The 21,347-nt window shown below is 33.0% G+C and overlaps 1 protein-coding gene across 1 annotated transcript in view; it reads left to right on the top strand.

The window, feature by feature from the left end:
* The window catches only part of LOC145255901 (AN1-type zinc finger protein 2A-like), a 99,690-nt gene that overhangs the window by 3,213 nt on the left and 75,130 nt on the right, over positions 1 to 21,347 (top strand). The window lies entirely within an intron of this gene.

Genomic DNA, 21,347 nt, shown 5'->3' with positions numbered 1-21,347 from the left:
GCCTATGAATTATTCCTTTAGATTTAGCTATGTATATATATATATATATATATATATATATATATATATATATATATATATATATATATATGAGAGAGAGAGAGAAAGATATAATCTTTAAAATTGGAACCAATCAAGATAATCAACCGCTCAATATACTAGATAAAGCAAATGAAAAAGAAAAGTAGACAATGAAAATAAAATTGAATAAGTTACAATATTCATCCATCACTGACTAGCATAAATTTGGAAATATATAAAAATAATCCATGGATTTTTCATTATTAGAATTTATTGTTTGAATTTGAATAGTCAATAAACATTGCAATTTATTCAATTTTATTTTCATTATCTCATCATCTATTTTTCCTATATATATTATGGTTATATGGCATAATCACGTTGACGCAAGCTAAGTAATGTTGAGCCGGATGGGTGACCATTTAGGAATTCTAGGTGCTGCATGTATCCTCCACTTATCTTGGCATTGTTTCCAGTATTCCCAAACCTCCACTTGCCACTGGTATTTAACAACGCCAACTCAGGAGAAGTGTGGTTGGAGATTGTGCAACTCTTGCCACAAAATCTTCATGTGCAGGCACCCTTACAGTGGGTATCCATAGTCTGCCAAGACTGAAAGAAACTCCCATATAATAGTTTGAGAACCTTCCAACATGGTGTCAGAGTCTTTTTTTAGAGTGGGGGGATATTTTCTCTGATTTTCACATTTAAAGTGAGTTTTTCATGTTTTTCATCTTTCATAAGCACCTTTCTTTCTTTTATTTTATTTTAGAAAATTGTGTCGGTGTTTATTGATATTTGATGGTTTGTGAAAAGCAGCAATATGCACTAAAAACAATGTTTTTTATTATGAGTTTCAAAACAACATGTATAAGACAGTAAAGAAGAAAATAATATAGGCATTTGCTGATATAAAGAATAAAAAGATAAACAAAAAATATGATTATGGACTAATTCTTTCCTTTAGTCACTGAAATGTAACCAACCAGTATATATATCTATAATATAAAGCCGAATGTGTGTGTGTGTGTGTGTGTGTGTGTGTGTGTGTGTGGTCACGAATAGGCTCCTATATGGTTGACTATTTTAAAAAACTGATTACTTATAATGATAGAAGATGTATCGAGACACAGGAATGGATGTTTGATTTGGCAGAACGGTAGTTCATTAAAATTGTGGGGTCTGCATTCGCACCATGTCCACACAGTATGGAAATAAAAAATTTAAAAATTAAAAAAAAACGTTTACAAGTGTTTTTGATATAGATGTACATAAGAATACTTTGATAAGTATGTTTTAACTTAAATAGGGATGGTATAATAAAATTGTGGGGTCTGGGTTCGCACCTGGCCTCCATAGAATGCAAATAGGCATGGACTTTAATAAAGACTTTTCATATCTATCTGCGTAAGTATACTTTGATAATTATGTTTCAGTTTGAAGAAATATAGTATGATAAAATTATGGGGTGTTTGGTCGCACCTGACCTCCATAGAATGGAAATATGTCACAAAGTTTAACAAGGTTTTTTTTATATAGATCCACAGAATATTGTGATAAGTGTTTCAGTGTGAACAAGTATGGTATAATAAATTATGGGGTTTATCTATTTTATTTTTACTTTCATCATATTTTGCTTTGGTTTTGATACCCCGAAATTCGAAGCTATCTCTTTACAATCCTTCCTTTTCATAACCTATCATACTTTCATAAATCTGAGTCCATTTTCTGTAGGCTGTATTTGAACCAAGTCAACGACGGGTACTTTTGCTAGTATATATATATATATATATATATATATATATATATATATATATATATATATATATATAGAGAGAGAGAGAGAGAGAGAGAGAGAGAGAGAAACGAACCAAATTATGCATTCATCAACGTTTCATCTTTATTCACTTCACATTTATCCAGAAGACGAAACGTTGATGAATACATAACTTGGTTTATTCCTTTATATTTCTCGATTTTGTCGGAATACTATTTCTCATCATCATATATATTACAATAGAAAAATATATATAACTTAAAATATTGCAGCATTAAAAATTGATTATGTAATGTTATAAATTGAATTTTTAAAAAATTCTTAATGCTGCAATATTTTAAGTTATAAATTTATCATATTTGTTACTAAAATATCTTTTTCTTTTCTTTTCCAGTTTTAACAACTAGTCCTCTACTTTTCCATGTTTAAGCTTAACCATATTACTTTTCATGCTCGTATTTTTCTATAGTAATCCATGATTTTTCCAGGCTTCCAATAAATTCACATGTTCTTTGTTTAATTTCAGTCTTATTTTTTCCCCCATAAACACATATGTAATAACAATGTACAGCACTCGTCTGCTTTCAATAAAATCCCCCAATTATCTCCATTTCATTCTTCATTAGTGAATTAGTAGCAACAGTAATTACTTAAGCAACATGGTTGCTATGGAAACCAGTCATAAAAAAACATCGCTTACCTCCTTATATATTTTTATGATTTTGAACACCAGAAAATTTATCATAACTTTTGTTTTACTGAACGAAAATTGAAATTATTTTCACAATATAGCTGAGAAGGTGATGTATAAACTATAATAATTGTTTGAAATTTGATCGAAAAATGAGTGAGCGGTGAAGCTTTAAAGTAGATCTAAATGACTAACATTGCCACTTAACCACATATTCAAACACTACCGTGTTTGAATGATATATGAGATAAATAAAATTAGCACATTATATATCCCAATACCAAACATTCAAACAATACATAACGGGCATGTGATAGTTTCTAAAGCAATTTAGAATATTTTGTTTTTTATTGTATTTGAATGATTCCGAAAAGTCGCTTGTTCAGCACCCCTCATAAAATCACAAATAGAATTAAAGCAAGAAAACAAAAGTCTTGTATTATTTAAAAATATGCATATCTGTCCAATCAATATAGAACACAGAACCTCTTACTATATAATTACATACCAACCCGTTTATGATATCAATAATGATAGTAATAATAATAATAATATATAGTATATGGTAATTTTAATACATTATATATATATATATATATATATATATATATATATATATATATATATATATATATATATATATATATTGAATAAAAAAGAATGCGAAAAGTATAAAAGCTTGTAACTTTTCTTTATTCGTTTTTAATTGGTGACGTGCAGGAATACAAAATAATAATATGAAAAAAAATTAAAAAACATAATAATATATATATATAACGGTACTGTATGTGAATGATTATAATCTTAGGTTGAGCATTTGGGAAGTGATATACAAATTACCCTTAGCATATGAAATGATGAACTTAGGTACTTTCTTTGGACAATGTCAAAAACATTGTTAATTCACTGTCTGCATAGCAGCAGCCGTATAGTGCAACGGTTAGAAGCTCCTACTGTCATTTGGGTGATCAGGTTTCGATCCTGGCTTGAGGTAGTTACTTGTCTAGCCGCATTGATGAGCTGTGAAACAGCAAAACAGTACTGTATGGAGATGACTATATATATATGTGCTACCACCGAGAATCAAAGCCAAAACGTTTAGCTTACTTTTTCCTTTGATGTTAATGCCTGAGCTATGAAGACATGTTTGCTGCAAGGCTAAAATTTAAGACATGAACCAATAGCTATTACGTTATGCATGTATGTTCGTAATGCTTTCGTTTGACCTTCACCTGGCAAATTCCATTTTTTTAATTTTCACCCCTTTGCACCGATTTTCCCCAGCTAAAGCCCAAATATTTAAGTTTCATATGAGTTTGAATACTCTATATATTAAGTTTCATGTCTGTAGACCAAAAACTGACAGAAGAGTTTGGTAGGAAAAATTTTTTAAACAAATATATATATCCATATAAATATATATAGAAGGAGGTTTGTGTTTACTATGACCTTTTTACACAAATATTACGCAAGTATAAATCATGTAGAATATTTGCATGAATATAATTATATATAATAGTTGACTAAAGATGGTCATTCCATAAGAAAACAAAAAAACTAATAAAAAATTAATTAAAATGAATGTTTCAAAGAATATGCAAATTAGCTAAATCTTTTGCAGATGAATGCAATTCCACGACCCATATATAACAAAGTTGTATTTTGTTTTTAAATAAATAGAAAAAAGGGTTTTTAATGTGAATATCAATCCACATGCAAAAAAAAAAAAAATTCACTGGAGTATAGATAGATATATATATTAGTGACCTGGCAAGTGCCACAAGGGAGACAACCAAGCAAAAAAAAAAAACTAAGCAAAATTCATCCCAAAGCAGCAAAACTAAAGCTGGCCTGCCATGACACTATATGTATAAATATAGACAAATTTGGGCTTATTTTATTGGTTTGAAAATATAGGTTCTTTTTTATCAATTGTCATAAAATTTTAACCATAGAACCATTTTAACCATAGAATTTAATCTTCAAAAAACCTGCAAATTTTCATGTATTTTCGTCCCATAAAACCAAAACAGTACTGTATGGAGATGACAATATTCAATTTGGCGGTGAGAATAGATATATCCATATTTTTTTGCAATTTTATGAGTTCCAAATCTCAGCAACTACTGATCAGAATTAAACAAATGAGGGCTTGTTAGAAAGCTAATGACCTGAATTGTGTAGAGGGCTATGTGACATTTGCCCTTAAGGTCGCACATTAAGGGATCATCCCATCATACAGAGCCTATTTTTGGCACATTTTTACAGCCATAAAATGTTTTGGTAAAGGTGCCATGTCTTTCCACCCTCAAAAAATCCTTTAAAATTATCATTATTGTGGGGTTCCGAGGGTACTGAAAACAAAAATATTATTTGAAATAACAGACGCCCCCTCCATGAAATAGTTGGCTATAAAGTGGGTGTTCATTTTACATTAAATTAATATATAAAAGTGATCCCAATACTTTTTGAAAATATTTCTTCATATCTAAGAAAATTACTCGTTTCCTAAAATTTTAAACATTATTCACGTTTTCAGCACTCCTGAAAACCTATAATAGTGGTAATTTTAAAGGATTTTTTGAGTGTGGAAAGATACTGCACCTTTACCAATGTTTCAATCATAGCCATTGGTTTTTCTAGTATTGCATATGAATTACAAAATATCTGCTATTTCCCCAAAATCTCTGGCCTTGATGGAGGGGAGAGTAAAACTTGCTGCTATGGTTTCAAATGATCTAAAATAACAGCAAGGGGAGACTTGATTCCAAATATTTCTCATATGTTTTTTTATACCATTTTGATCTAGTGGTCTCCATCAATTCGTTGTTTTGATACATCATTGTAATATAGTTTCATATTCTAGTGGTTTCTTTCCAAGAACTGCAAGCTGATAACTTTTTTTTCTGATAACTTTTTTCCTCCTACCTATTGACTTGATCTTTTCAAGACTAAGGTCAATAGGCATCTTCCGTCTTTTTCATAAATTATCTTTCATTCTAAAGTATATCTGTATGAAGAACTGTCATATCAAAGAACTTGCTGTTCATTTTATATACTGGGCCTTTTTACTTGTGTGGTAATAAAACTTCTCAAATGCACTTGTGATGTTAGACTGTATAACGCATCAACTTTAGTCAAAATCGCCTGGTCTTTCATTGGATTTTTCAATTATCAATTATCGATACTTATCAAAGACATTCCAATACAAAACCTATCTAAGAACACTACCAGACACATAAAGTGCATTTTGTGTAATTTCAAAAACATTTGCCCAACTGTTTAGGAGTCCATAGGGAACTCTATTTCTCTCTGTTATGTGCGCGCACACACACACACACACAGTTCCTTTTGTATAATAGTAGAGATTATATTTATTCATAAATATTTTATACAAAATATCAAATAACTATAAAATGTGGCACAAGGCTGAAAAAGGGAGATGGCAAGAAACTGAACCTAACATTAACTAATTACAATCACCAAAACAAATTCAATCAATGGTTAACCTACATAAAATCCTAAAACATCAATGTATGCATAATGTGGGAATTTGGAAAATAAAAATCTTGTCTACAAAATGGATGAAATATATATATATATATATATATATATACACAAGGGCTTCTTCAGTCTTTGACAGGCTATGGATACCCAGGAAGGGATGCCTGCGCATGAAATTTTTGTGGCAGGAGGTGCGTAATCTCCTACCACACCTCTCCTGAGTCGACATTGTTAAATACTAGTGCCAAATGAAGTGCATGTACAGGACGACTAAAGATAAGCAGAGAGCACATACAGCGCCTAGAATTTCCAAATGGTCACCCATCTGGTACTCACCAGGCTCAACATTGCTTAACTTCAGTGATCTGACGAGAACCGGTGTGTCAACGTGATTGGTCTATATATATATATATATATATATATATATAATGAGTTATTTACTTCAATCCCACCACAGAATGATGTGACTCAAGGTCAAGAAGATGTGAAAAATGAAACCAAAGACCTCAAGCGAAGAACACTTTGGCCTTTTAAAAATTGCCTGGGCAGCTCCATCAACATTCCTTGGTAGAGGCGCCTCAGGCAGTAAGCAATAAACTTATTCCACCTGAAAGATAGGAGGTAACGAATTACCGGGAGGGGGGTATCTCCTAGAGCTATCCAGAACTATAAGTTAGCTCGACAGATGCAAGATCATCCTAGTAGCCCCTTACGTTAAAGTGGCACTTGTGTGGGATGAAATAACAATAAAAAACTCCTCACAAATGGTCAAGACTCTGTTGGACAGTATCGAAGATGTATTCTCCACTGGTATGAATATAACAAACTCAGGGTGTGCCAGGTGAAACTCTCTTGTAAGGTTATAATAGACCTTCTCTCTCTCTCTCTCTCTCTCTCTATCTCTCTATCTAGCATTTAAATATTTACTCTTTATATTTGGTTAATTAATATTGTTTCATTGTTATAGTTTATTTATTTTTATCAATTGGTAAATGTTTATTTTAACTGTAACACAACGCCGACCATTTTAGTTTGCGTTTTTAGGGGCTATCGAAACCACTGAAAATGAATCTGTCATTTAAACCCGTCACAAATTTACCGTTTGCATGGTATTAACCCCTGGACCGTGAGACTATTTTGCCCCATTTCACCACCTTTGTTTACGATACGTGCTAGCGGTTTCTTACTGAAATGTATGTTCACACGCACGTAATCACATGACTTTTCACAAGGCCATGAATACATGGAGGACATTTTAAATTACAAGAAATAGTTTTCATAAAATAAAAAAATAGTTTTCACCTCATTTAATAGCAATTAGAAGAAATACTTTTCATGAAATAAAAAAAATGCTTTTCACCTCATTTAATAGTAAAAATAATGCTGTCAGTAAGTTTTCACAAGCGATTTACAAAAACGTTATGTTTTTTGCTCTTTTTATTTGTGGGGGGGTATTCATTTATAAAACTTGTATAGTTTAACAGGTGCTTCTGTAGTTCTATTAATTGTCTTTCCATAAGTACCGTTCAGCATTTCACAAAAATTCTGTTTGCAGGGGGGGGGGGGCAGCCATGGCCGCCACAACACCACCCCACCAATGTAAAGACAATTAAATTTGTGACGCTTTAAATACTAGTTTCGTTTTCAGCAGCCTCGATAACTCCTATAATAACTAGAATGATCGGCGTTGCGTTACAGTTGAAATAAACATTTGCTTCTTAATTTTATTTACATTAATTAACATGTTTTACTTGAATTTTTAATTTTTTACTTCAAAATTTCATTTTAATTCGTTATTTCAGTTGTTTATTATTGGTCACTTTTTCACTTTCATTACAATTTTTACTAGTTGCATTATTTTGTTGTTTCCTTGTTCTGCTAATTATTTCAGCATTGTTCGAAAGATGAACTTTATAAATTTACATAAAAATCCTAATTTTCAGCATCCTGACAAAATGGTGCATTTAAGAAATTTGTTTCCATGTTTTACTGATCATTGCAGCATTCTAAAGCGGCTCTAAATTATTTGCAACAAAATAATATTATTTCTTTAATAAATGCTAGTTACCTCCCTTAGATAATGACCAAATCCCGAATAAGCACCTTAATAGTATTACTAGGCCATCCAGGAGGATGAGTATTTGTTGTATATTTCAAACTGCTCAGTTTAACATTTATAAGCAACATAAATTGGAACAAAAAAATACATTGAGGACATTGCCAAGACTACTGCAAAGAAGGTGGATCCCTCTAACGTGTTAGAAAATTATTCACATCAGAAAACATCCTATATCTTTACAAAACCACAATTTGTCTATGCATCTAAGTTGGAGCATTGATGACTAGTCTCTCACTTTTAGTCAAGGTCCCAAAAAAGAGTCTCAAATCTAACAGGTCCCACACTATCAGGTAAGATTCAACCTCTGCCCCATCACCACAATGTCACATCTTGGTGCATGTTTTACAATGCTACACACTTTTAGTAACTACTATTCATCTACTATTCATAATAAATATGTAGATAATAATCATGAATTGTGTCCAATGACAAGAAAAATAATCAAGATAATAAGATAACAAGGTACACAGAGTTAGTAGTATCTGAGATCCCCATGAGTTTGGTTTTCAACTAGGGTCCATGCAACGTTACTATGGGCCCAGTTTTTCTTTTAAATAAACTGCTGATTTATGTCCTTCGGTTTTCTTTTTGTTAATGAAAAATAAAACAAGCTATAGGGGTCCACCAAAATACATTAAAAAGCAAACAGATCTCTGAGTCAAAAAAAAAAAAAAAAGATTGAGATCTATAGACGGCTCCTTAGTAATTTGAGTCATAGATCATCTAGATGAAATGTCATAAAAGATATCTTACTCTCCTTTCTGGTATAATGAATGACATCATCATTTTGTGACGTCATCCATGAATAGTTCCATCTATAATTCTTTTGTAAGATGTAACAACGTTAATATTAATTTTTAGAAATGAAAAACATAAATTTCACAAATTCTAAAATAAAAATGCTTTTGTACTCTCGTTTTTAGAAAGATTAAAAAGGGCATTTCTGTCTGCCTTTCTCTGAGCCTAAAGCTGTTATATATATTACAGAAAATTAGAACAACATCGATGCCGTCTGTTTTAAATTTTATCCTGAAGAGTGCTTAGTTAAGAAAATTAAAAATAAGAATAAAATTGAATATAAATAGAAATGGTCTCTACGAGGAAGTGCTAGTAAATACTTTCCAAATAAGTCTGGCCAATGCAACCTTCACAATCTCGAATCATATAATAATATCTAAAGAAAGCTTTCTAAACAAAAAACAGGAAGTAATTCAAAACTGTTTACATAGATCTAAGTATATCTTGTCTTGACTAAAACCTGATTAGGAGCATGAATTAGGTTAAAATAAATTGAACTATCAACGCATGGAAAATTTTTTTTAAATTTTATTGAGATAAATATATTAAATAAGATAAAAAAAATTAACAAGTAAGGTAGAATAAAGTGGAAATTGTAAGTCAGAATAACCCAAATAAATAAACCAAATGTAATAATATAATGATAGCAAATAATAACACTAGTTGTAATCAGTTATATACATTCAGAATAGATTAGAAAATTAAATATGGTGATATATTTTACATAATGTAGTATTTAATTTAAATCTGACAACTATGAGTTAATAATTGTATTTTATAATTATATGTCAATAATAAATTAAACAAGCTACACATGTATGGTCCCCCTCTGGTGCTGCATGTGAGATAACGCCACAAAATATAGTGAAGAAATGATTAATGTGAGAAGTGTGAAGGGCCAATGTTGCCTTCAAATTTTCACCAAATTTCAGAAAAATTTAATGGATGGGGCAAAAGTTATGGGGTAAAAAGTATCATTTTTTGTAATTTTGGGGCATTTGTGACCCCTTTTGAGCTCCTGGGGGCGTGATGGGAATTTTCGCAAAAAAAAAATTTTTTACTATGCACATCAATTTAATGAAATAGAATTTGTGGCAAAATTCCAGGAAAAACTAATGGACGGTTATCTGGCAATCGTCCGGAATAATGGATGCACAGACAGACGCATGAACGCCACTGAAAACATAGGTCCCTCTCCAATAAGTCAAGGGACCAATATCAAATTAGTATATGGAATAGAAGTTGTACACTGAAAATTAGGAAGTACGTTAGCTGAGTATAACCATCATTTTTACCCCCCCCCTCCTCTTAAAAAAATAAAAGATTTTTGAGGGGGGGGGGACAGTGGTTTAGCTTAACCAATTGTATTTGCATATGTTTAGTTATCTCTTCTTTGGGAAATTAGACACAAGGTCAGGTCGGTTTTGAAAAGCCAGCACACTAGGTGAGGTATGTCATAGCCTACAAAATATGGCTGAGCAACCCCATCGGCTTTCCCAGTAAGGAATACATCAGGCGATTAGTGATTCCTAAATGTCTTTAACTGCTACCCTTTTTCTTTTTTTTTTTTTTTTGCATTTCTCACTCTCTTCATCAAGTCGTTTTTCACAGAAATTTGTGAACTCAAAATGAAAATCGTTTCAAACCCTCAAAAGTAACACATATATATGAAAATAGTAAGCCAACACAAAGTTAGAAACTCCTATAAAACAAGCAGCTAAAATCTGGTGACACAGAGAATTCTGAATCTACTCAACACTCCCTCCTGCCTTTGGTCAGAGGAGGCAGAATAAACTCCATAACTCACATGCAGGTTTATTCATCTCGCACACACATTCTTACACTCTAGCAAGAGTTAGGCAAATGGAAAAGAATTGCTTCATACAGCAATAAACTAACCCCTTCTTAGAGAGAAAGTAAAACCTGATAAACCTGATCCTCCTAGGATTGAACAGTCCGACGGTAACACGGTCACTGTTTGGATTGATTGTCCAGAACGTAGACATGAGGCGTAAGAATAGCACCTACTCAAGTGGTGCTAGGTAAGTTACACCCAAGGCATAATGATCGTCTGGAATGTAAAACTTAGTCCAAGGGAAATAACTCTTTAAAGAGTTATTTCCCTTAGACTAAGTTTCACGTAATGTTCCTATTTACAATGCTTCCCCACAGGACAGAGTTAGACACCAGGGTCGTTTTTTAATGTGGAGAAAAGGAATAAAATAAATATTGTCTCAGTCGTGAAAGATTTCTCCTCTACTGACAGAGAACCAGAAATTGAAGTGCAGCATCTGAAGAACAGATACTACACTTTGATCTTGACTCATCTTAAAAATAGAACGAAAATTATTTTGTGAAAATGTTTTGAAAGTACATTTAACTTTCTATCTTTCAAAAATAGAGAGATAAATCACTTTGCGCGGGGACCAAATGTTCTCGCCTTCCAAGTAAGTTGTACAGTTAATTTCCAATCTTTCTTTTGAGTAGTTAAGATTATGGATTTATTAAAACTGTAATTACAAACAATTTTCCAAACTGAATGTATTTTACAAAAAAAAAAGAAAAAGTATTCGGCAATTCGGAAGCTTAACTCATTGTTATAAGGAAGGTAATTCTATTTTACTAAGAATTATGAGAAATTTTATCTTTTTGCACTACACTAAGGTAACAAAGTTTTATCAAAAAAAATGTAAAATGCCAAGGTATTGTATTTTTTCTTAAACAAAACATTCAAGTAACTTTAAGAAAAAATGATTTTTTCAACTTTAATAAAATAGAAGAATTAGTTAAGCTTCCGAATTGTAAAGTTTTCTTTCAGTCTTAAAAGTTTTTCCCCCCAGTATTTCTTCTTTGAGTATTTTTCACAATCATTCTTGATAATTCATCAAGATGTTAACTTTTTTTTTTTTTAAATAATGATTCTGTTTAAAATTGGATGAAAATGTGTCTATTTGAAATATGTTAATAAGTTAAATTTAAATACATTCTTAGAAAATTAACAAACGTAAATTCTTATAAATGAATACTATGATAGTAAGGAATAGGCACCCAGAGAATTTCAATACATAGGTAATCGTTGTGTGTGTGTGTGTGTGTGTGTGTGTGTGTGTGTGTGTGTGTGTGTGTGTGTGTGTGTGTGTGTGTGTGTGAGAGAGAGAGAGAGAGAGAGAGAGAGAGAGAGAGAGAGATTAGAAAAGTGGATCTTGGGTTTAACTCTTGCTTCTCTTATTTTGTCTTTTAGTCCTCACATTTCATGAGTGATATTTCTGACAAAGGGGGAAGGATTGTTTTTTTCTGGGTCAGAATCTCTTCATCTCACACTTATCATTGGCTGGTTTTAGACCTATAAGGAATTATATATATATATATATATATATATATATATATATATATATATATATATATATATATATATATATAACCTTCTTACACTAAATTGCCCCATGCCTTGTCTTGAGTAATTTCCATTAAAAACAAAATGGTTTTACTAGTACCTGTAATGAAAGCAGCAACACGAACACAGCAAGTTTTATTTTAATGTTAGTGTATTTTTTTTTTCAATAATGGTGGCTATGAAAGAGAAGCAACTATGTAGATGATCATATGGAGATTACGAATCTTGAGGATGACGTGTTGTGGATTAATGTGCAAGATTTAACAAGCACAATACCACGGAAAATTGGGAATAAAAATAAATATTGAAATAACGAAAATAAAGTCGGAACATTTACAAACTTTATTAAATCATCAAATCTTCCAGCAAGGAATATAAACAAAGTTACCCTTAATTCATGGATTTTCAAAGATAAACTCTTTCATCAGAAAGGAGAAAATCTAATAAAATAACAAATTAGCATAAATTCGAAAAATTGCAAGCAAAATGATTTTTTTTTTATCATGTTTAAAAAATAAATTTTGATGGAAGGATTCAAAATTATGTAGAAAAACATTGCATCAATGCAAATATTTAAAGAAGCAACTTTAAAATGATGGTGAATTTGTCCTTTTTCAAAGTGTAACATAAGGAAGAAACAAGCAGAATATTGTCTAAATAATTTCTTTATGTTGCATTCATTGGTAAAGCAGAAGCAGCATCCAGCAGTTACGACTTCTTTCAGTCATAAAGTCTATAGCTTTTTTTTTGCTTTTTTTAATCATGTTCACCCCTTACAAAGCATATCACCACTTGGACGTAAGGGGCTACTATTTGAGGACATGTCTAGGAAAGATTAACAAGATATTTGTTTATGTTACATTTAAACTTATACTTATCAGTACAGCCAGGGAAGCAGGTAGCAGGAAGGGAATTCCAAAGTCTAGCTGTTCGAGGGAAGAAACTATTAGAATAGAAAGCTTTCTGGCATTTAGGAACATCAAGGGTGAGATCTTATTGCTAGTGAAAGGGCGAGATCTTATTGCTAAGTGGGTTTATCAGAGATATGTATGTTGAGGGGATACAAGTGAAACAAGTTCATCAGAATACATTCCATTAAAATATTTATAAAACAGGCACAGTGATGCAACATTGTGACTTTGGGACAGGGGCTGGAGCTTAGTCAATAAAGTGGGACAACTCTTTTTTGGACTTTATCTAAGAGGGAGAGACTTTTGGCAAGTACATGACATTATAATGCTTTTGGCAACTACAAACTGTCTGTTGGAAGAAACTGCTTACTCCTCTTTCTTTCTTCCTTTCTTTCTTTTTTGCATGCTATTTTGGTGTATGCATTTCTTTTCAAACTAGACATGAAGGCCATCGATCTGGCTAATGCCGGAATTCAGAAAGTCATAACTGATATGCTAAACGTTTATTAGATTGAAAACGTTGAATTGGTTTGTGAACAATTTATGGCACAGACACGCAGTTTACCTCCTGGTTTTCCCAATTATACATCATGTTTCAGGCGAGTTGAGCACATGATGAAGTAAATAAAAAGGTTGAACCCAAAACAGTTTGCTCTCTTTTCCTTCTTTTTCGGACTTGAATCCAGAACTGACAGCATGCATGTGACAGTGCCCATCGGGGACATGTTGGTACTAAAAAGATGGCTAAAACCCATTGCAGTTTAACGAACACACAACATTAAGTGAGGACAATATGTAATAACAACACTACATATCAAGAAGAGCTAGCCAATTTTAGAACAACCCTCCACCAAAATAACTATTCAGAGCGCATGACATCAGCTCCAGAAAATCCAGAACAAACACCAAATGACACCACCCAAAAACTTAGCACAGTCTGCACATCATACCTGAAAGCCCTATCCGAAAATATTTTAAAATATGCAGTCGGTATGATATTAGGACAGTATTTAGAAGCAATTCAATACTCCAAAAACACCTTGTGCAAATAAAACCTGACTGAAAAACTCATGACAAAAAACTGCGTTTATGAGATTTCATGTAAATGTGGGAAACTCTACAAAGGTAAAACATGCCGCTCTCTCAGAGTAAGATGAGAAGAACACCAAAAAGCTGTCATACACAGAGAAATCGAAAAACCAGCCCTAGTAGACCATATATGGAGAGAAAAAGGCACCCATTCCCCAAGGTATGATGATGTTAAAATACTAGATATAGAAGAAAGATGGAGGGTTAAAAAAAACTCAAGAATGCAGCATATATGGTGGATAGCAACAACCTCCTAGCCGTCCAAGTATTGAATCCAATCATATTTGGAATCCATTAATTACAAATTTATATGGAGAAAATGAGAGAAAATAAAAAAAATACGCTTAACCTAAGAGAGATAATCCCCCAAACTTCATTTTTCTTAGAGTCGCCTCCCTTACACTGTGTTTTCTAAAATAAAAACGAAAGCACATTAAGTTGTTTATCCACGGTTTCATAAAACATTTTGTCACTAATATTGACAATTAACATCAGAATTATAAGGAAGTCTTAAAAAGTACCCTAGTGACCCTTTAAAATTGATCTTTTTAATAATTTACGGACACACCCTCAAATTTCTTACAATATAGAGCCAACTCCTTTAGGTGTGTCAGAAACTTCCCCTGTTTTCCATACTTATAACTACTCGAAAAATGTAATTCAAACTCTATTATTTTTTTTCAATTAAAGGAATAAGGAGCAAGGTTTCATTAAAAAAAACAAAAAAAACAACGTCATTTTAAAAAAAAAGGTTTTAAATTTCGAACTTTACAGGTAAATTTCTAAAAAACACTTCTTTTTTTTTTTGTTTTAAATTTGAATATATTATTTATTGATCTTTTATCTTCAATTTGTGATATATAAAACTTTGGTGAGTAAATTAATTATTTACTTTTTAATAGACATTTCAAAATGGGGGGGGCGTGAATTAATTCGACCCCTGTCTTTCCAAGCTTATAACTACTCGAAAAATGAAATTCAAACCCTATTTTTTTTTTTCAATTAAAGAAGCAAGGACCAAGGTTTCATTAAAAAACAAAAACAAAAAAAAACAAAAACAAACAAACAACGTGTTTAAAAAAAAAAAGGTTTTAAACTTCGGACTTTACAGGTAAATTTCTAAAAAAACATTTCTTTTTTTGTTTTAAATTTGAATATTTTATTTATTGATCTTTTATCTTCAATTTGTAAGATATAAAACTTTGGTGAGTAAGTTAATTATTTACTTTTTAATAGACATTTCAAAATAGGGGGGCGTGAATTTAAAAAAAAGTTTGTTTAAAATATTATATTCGGTTTATTGGAAAGAGGATAAAATTTCACAAAAATTATTATGAAAAATTTAAGTTTTGAGACATTGTGTTGAACAAAGATGGCGGCGTAGTTCAGATCAGTAACCAAGATGGCGACCAAGAATCAAATGTGGTCCGTGGCGTAGTTAACATCTTAAGTTCTGAGATATTATGTTGAACACAGATGGCAGCATAGTTCAGATCAGTAACCAAGATGGCGGTGAAGAATTAAATGCGGTCCGTGATGTACCAAACGGCGAACTGATTAAATCCAAAATTTGACGATTTTTATAATAATTTTGCGACGTTTTCATTGGTTGTTTAGCACAGCTGTTGGTTATAAAAATGATTGGCGAATCCATTCGTCTCATACCCCAACCACTTTGTCTGATGGGGAAGGTCTCCTAGCGGCTTCGGCTGCAGGGAGACAGGGTAGTACAGGTCAAGGATTCGTCACTTGACACTCAGCCCAACAGGTGAGGGGCCGGGAACCGGCCCAGCACCTGTTGGACTGAGGTACACTGCCTGGGTAATACCTAGGAGGTCCACCCTCCCAGGCCTTGCCACCGGGCTTTCCGGTGGGGCAAGTTTATTGCTTGCTGCCTGAGGCGCCCCGACCGGGGAATGCCGACGGGGTTACTCAGGCAATTTTTAAAATTGCAGGAGTGCCCCTCCTTTAGGGGAGCCTGCGGGTATCCCACTTTCCAGGCCTTGTGCCAAATATTGCCGATGTGGGCGACAATTAAATATATACCCTCACCACTTCGTCTGATGGGGAAGGTCTCCTAACGGCTTCGGCTGCAGGGAGACAGGGTAGTACACGTCAAGGATTCGTCACTTGACACTCATCCCAACAGGTGAAGGGCTGGGAACCGGCCCAGCACCTGTTGGACTGACGTACATCGCCTGGGTAATACCTAGGAGGTCCACCCTCCCAGGCCTTGCCACCGGGCTTTCCGGTGGGGCAAGTTTATTGCTTGCTGCCTGAGGCGCCCCGACCGGGGAATGCCGACGGGGTTACTCAGGCAATTTTTAAAATTGCAGGAGTGCCCCTTCTTTAGGGGAGCCTGCGGGGTTCCCACTTTCCGGCCTTGTGCCACATATTGCTGATGTGGGCAGCAATTAAATATATACCCCCATCACAAGTCAAAAACATTTTACACGCACCCTTTTTGATATAATGGAAAAATCCTTTCGGATTCAATTTTGGTTTACCTTGAGAAAAGGAAAGAAAAATAAATAAATAAAAATAAATGAACAAAGAAAAATGAACCAATAAAATAATTGTTTTGTTTTTTTTTGTATTTTTTTTTTTCTTTTTCTTCTGGTTTTATGGGAATTTGTCTTTATTCTCATCGGTCAAAAAGAATTAATATGTTGGTATAATGTGTGCAAAAAGAAGCCATTTTTTTTTTTTTTTTTTTGGATACATATAAAAATAAACACTTTTTAAATATATATAAACATACAAATAGAATACTTTTCAAATACATATAAACATATGCACAAAAATTCACAAATATACATCTTTTGTTTTGTTTTAACAAATGTTTGCCAAAAAAAAAGAGATACAAAAAGAACTATTTGACAAATAGGATGTTTACAAAAGGGTTTTAACAAGTGGCTTTTTTTTTGCTTTTTTTTTTTGTAACAAAAACTGGAAACATTATGTTAGGTATTAATTGGTTAATTTGGTTAGTAAGGTAGAAATGGTCGCAGTTTAACGTCGTGCCCGGGACAATTTACAATCTTTTTTTTTTTTTTTCTGGTGTGATTTTAACTGTTCATGCTTCTCCTTTTGGGTTTCTGAAAAGAGATTTATTCATAATTAGATTCCAAAAAGTTTGGTTATAAAATGTCTTAATTTTATTCTTTTTATAGGTTTAGTGAAAATTTCGGCTATATTATTCTCAGATGTCACATAAGTAAGAGTAATAGATTTTTTTCTTATTTCATCCCTTATAAAATGATATCTGATATCAATATGCTTCGACCTTTGATGAATTATAGAATTATTTGCTAATAAGATACTGCTCTGATTATCACAATGAATTACTATAAGTTTTTTACTTAGATCTGGTTTTAAAATAGATTTTAGAAGGGTGTTCAGAAAAATTGCCTCCTGCGCGGGATGAGTAAGAGCCACATATTCTGCTTCACAAGTAGAAAGTACAACAATTTGTTGCTTTTTAGTTTTCCAAGAGATCATAGGTCCAGTCTTCGGCAGTCTAAAACAATACCCTGCTATACTCTTTCTATCCTCAGAGTGAGCCCAATCTTAATCCGAAAAGCCTTCTAAATTTAGAGGATATGTGGATTTTTTAAATTTTAAAGATTGTTCCTTGGTTCCTTTTAGGTAACGAAGGATTTGTTTTGCACGATTAAGGTCTTTAATTGTCGGTTTCGATAAGTTTTGAGATAGCTTTGTTACAGTCAGGCCTTGTTGCGGTCATCAAGTAGATGAGGCTCCCTACCATTTCCCTGTATATTCGGTTATCTATGAATTTTGTTTCGGTCCCTATATTTTTTATTTATGTCCATTTCTACGGGAGTGGAACGCGGCTTACAATCTTGCATTCTGAACTTGAGCAGAATTTTTTCAATGTATCGTGATTGGTTCATAGTTATAGTTTCATTGTCACAGGTAAATTTTATACCGAGGAACCATGACAGTCGTCCAAGATCGGCCATTTTAAATTTTTTATTTAATTCATTTTTAACATCTCTTAAAGTGTTGTCACAGTTTGAGGCGAGGAATATATCGTCAACCTAAAAAACCAAAATCAACAATTTATTACCTACATTTTTGGTATACATGCACGCGTCTACAGGACATTGTTTGAATTCCTGTTCTATTAAATAATTATGGAGTGTTAAATTCCAATTGTGTGCACTTTGTTTTAGTCCATATAACGATTTATTTAATTTCCACACCCAATTTTTATTTTTCATTTTAAATCCCTCTGAAGGGTAAATGTAGATTTCACAGTCAATCGGAGCATTTAAATAAGCATTTTTTACATCCATTTGATGTATTTTTAAATTGTATTGAGTGGCAAGTTGTAATAAAATTCTAATTGTTGTTAAATTTGTCGTTGGTGAAAATGTTGCACAATCTTCAACTCCAGGAATTTGTGAGAAACCTTTCACCACAAATCTTGCTTTAAAAGTTTCACTGCCAGAAGCTGTGATTTTTTTGGAAAAAACCCAGCGTGAAGAAATTATATTTTTATCTGTTAGTTTTGCCACTATTTCGTATGTGTTATTTTCAGATAAAGCTTTCAATTTGGATACCATAGCTTGTTCCCATTCTTGGTGCTTTTGTGAATTAATCGCCTCATTATAACTTTCCGGTGCGCTGTTCAATGAATAACAGTAATCCACGGTGTAATCTTGTATCTTTTCAATTTGTAAGAAGTCTGGCCTTTTTTGCTCCCTTATTGGGTATCGATGTGTGTCTGGTTACTGTTTTCGTCAGAAGTACTGTAATTGTCGTCGTTATTAATATTTTCATTGTGATCGATTAAGATGCTAGGCAATATTTCACATTTTTCATTCACTGGATCGCCATTTTTTTAAATTTAATATATCATTGAATTTTACACATCTAACCCTTTTTATGGCATTTGGAGCTGCAAAGTAGATTAAGTATGCCGGACTATTTTTATCGTAACTTACGAAAGTACCTTTTTCGCTTTTAGTATTTAGTTTACTGGTGTTTTCTATAAATGCAAAACAATCAGAACTAAATAGATGCATTCTGTTCATTTTAGGTTTTACACAGCAAAACGCTTCATACAGCGTTTTTCCTAGCCTCTTATTGAACAATCTATTTCTGATATATGCTGCTGCCATTAAAGCGTATGTCCATAAACTATGCGCTAATTTCGATTCGATAAGTAGGCATCTTGTCATCTCAAAAAGGGTTCGCCATGCCGTTTCAGCTGTGCCATTTTGGAAGGGGGAGTACGGCGCCGATTTCTCGTGTTTAATACGGTGGTTAATTAATAGAAGTTCAAAGTCTTTATTAGTAAATTCAGTCCCATTGTCTGAGCGAATACATTTTACTGAACCGTACGGGGCAACATCAGCTAAATATTTCTTAGTAGCGAGGATAGTGTCGGATTTGTTTTTTAGAAAATAAACCATAATTAAACCGGAAAAATCATCAATAAAGTTCAAAACATACCTTAGATTGTGTCTCCCCATCGGGCTGATCGGACCTGCTAAGTCATAATGCACAATTGAGAGAATTTTTGTAGCTTTTTTGTCTGGCATTCGGCTTATATCTTTTGTCATTTTCCCCTGTGCACACACATGACAATTTGGGAGATCGTCTGAAGGTATTATTTTCATGCCTTCGACTACATTTGGTAATTTTTTAATATCAGCTGTATTGCAGTGTCCTACAATTTTATGCCAGGTTTCCAAGCCGTGACAGGCAGTTTTTGAGAGAACCATACTTTTTAAATAATATAGTCGGCCATTTTCTTTAATGTCAAATACAGTTCCATTGGGGTATGTCAATTTTGATGTATTTTGGCCAAATTGTATATTCGCGCCTTGTTTAATTGCAGCCTGCACAGAAAATGTCTTGCTTAAATGTAGATATGAACAGAGCATTTTTTAGAATACAGTTACAGATTTCGCCTTTATTATTTTTTAGGTATATTTTAGCATCGCCTTTTTTCAAGACTATGTCATTTATTTGACTACCGTCGGCAAGTTCGACAAAATAACTTTGAGGATTAAAGTTTGAATCAAAATTAATAAAATCAGATTCCTTGGTGATAATGTGCGCTGTAGCACCACAGTCTACAAGGAGATTTTTACCGTTTGTGGTATTGTCAAAGTTACATGTGAATAGAAATGCATGTTCTTCCTCAAAGTTCTCAACGTTTTTTACGGTGTCCATTTTAGAGCGTTTATATCGACATTGGAAACTTTTGTGGCTGGGTCGTCCACAATTATAGCAGATAATTTTATTCTTTTTCTTGGGAAAATTACTTTTGAAGAATATGTTGCGGTGAGGTGCATAATTTGGTGGTGTCTGCTTTCGAGAAGCATTTTTGAACTTCATAATATTGCTGGAGTTATTATTTTCCACGAGCATACAATTAGTCTCTTCGTAACTGCGCAATGCCACTTTAAATTTGCTGAAATTTATGGGTTTGTCTTTCTGAGTTATAACAGTTGTAAATGGTTTAAAATCGGCTGGAAGTCCCTTGAGGGTCATTGATATCAACAAGCTATCGCTTATTATTTCACCTGAGAGTTTTAAGGCATTGGCGGTTGTTTCTGCCCTTATGACGTAGTCGGTAATCGTTTCATCATCGTTACGTTTCAAAGAGGTTAATTCTGTATATAGGGATATTATTTTCGGTTTCCCTTTTGATAAATAATGTTCTCTTAATATGTTCAATGCTTTCCTCCCATCATCCAATGCATCTCTTATAATCAGAGACAGACTTCTATCGTCTAAACATTGAATCAGTTCTGCAAAAACAGTCGCGTTTTTTTGAGAAATTCGGGGTCATTTGGATTCTCTGTTGTAGATTGTATGACTTTGTGTAGTTTTCGAATCTTTAGATATCCCAGAAATTTTACCTGCCACAATTCGAATTTAGATTCCGATTCGTCAAAGAAAAGACGGTGGCTGGGCCCATAACCTGTTAAGTTTTGAGACATTGTGTTGAACAAAGATGGCGGCGTAGTTCAGATCAGTAACCAAGATGGCGATCAAGAATTAAA

The sequence above is a fragment of the Euprymna scolopes genome, chromosome 3 (genome assembly GCF_053919585.1).
Source record: "Euprymna scolopes isolate OS-2025 chromosome 3, ASM5391958v1, whole genome shotgun sequence".
NCBI classification, from domain to species: domain Eukaryota; kingdom Metazoa; phylum Mollusca; class Cephalopoda; order Sepiida; family Sepiolidae; genus Euprymna; species Euprymna scolopes.
Note: the sequence above shows the minus strand (reverse complement) of the source record. Positions and strands in the feature narration are given on the sequence as shown.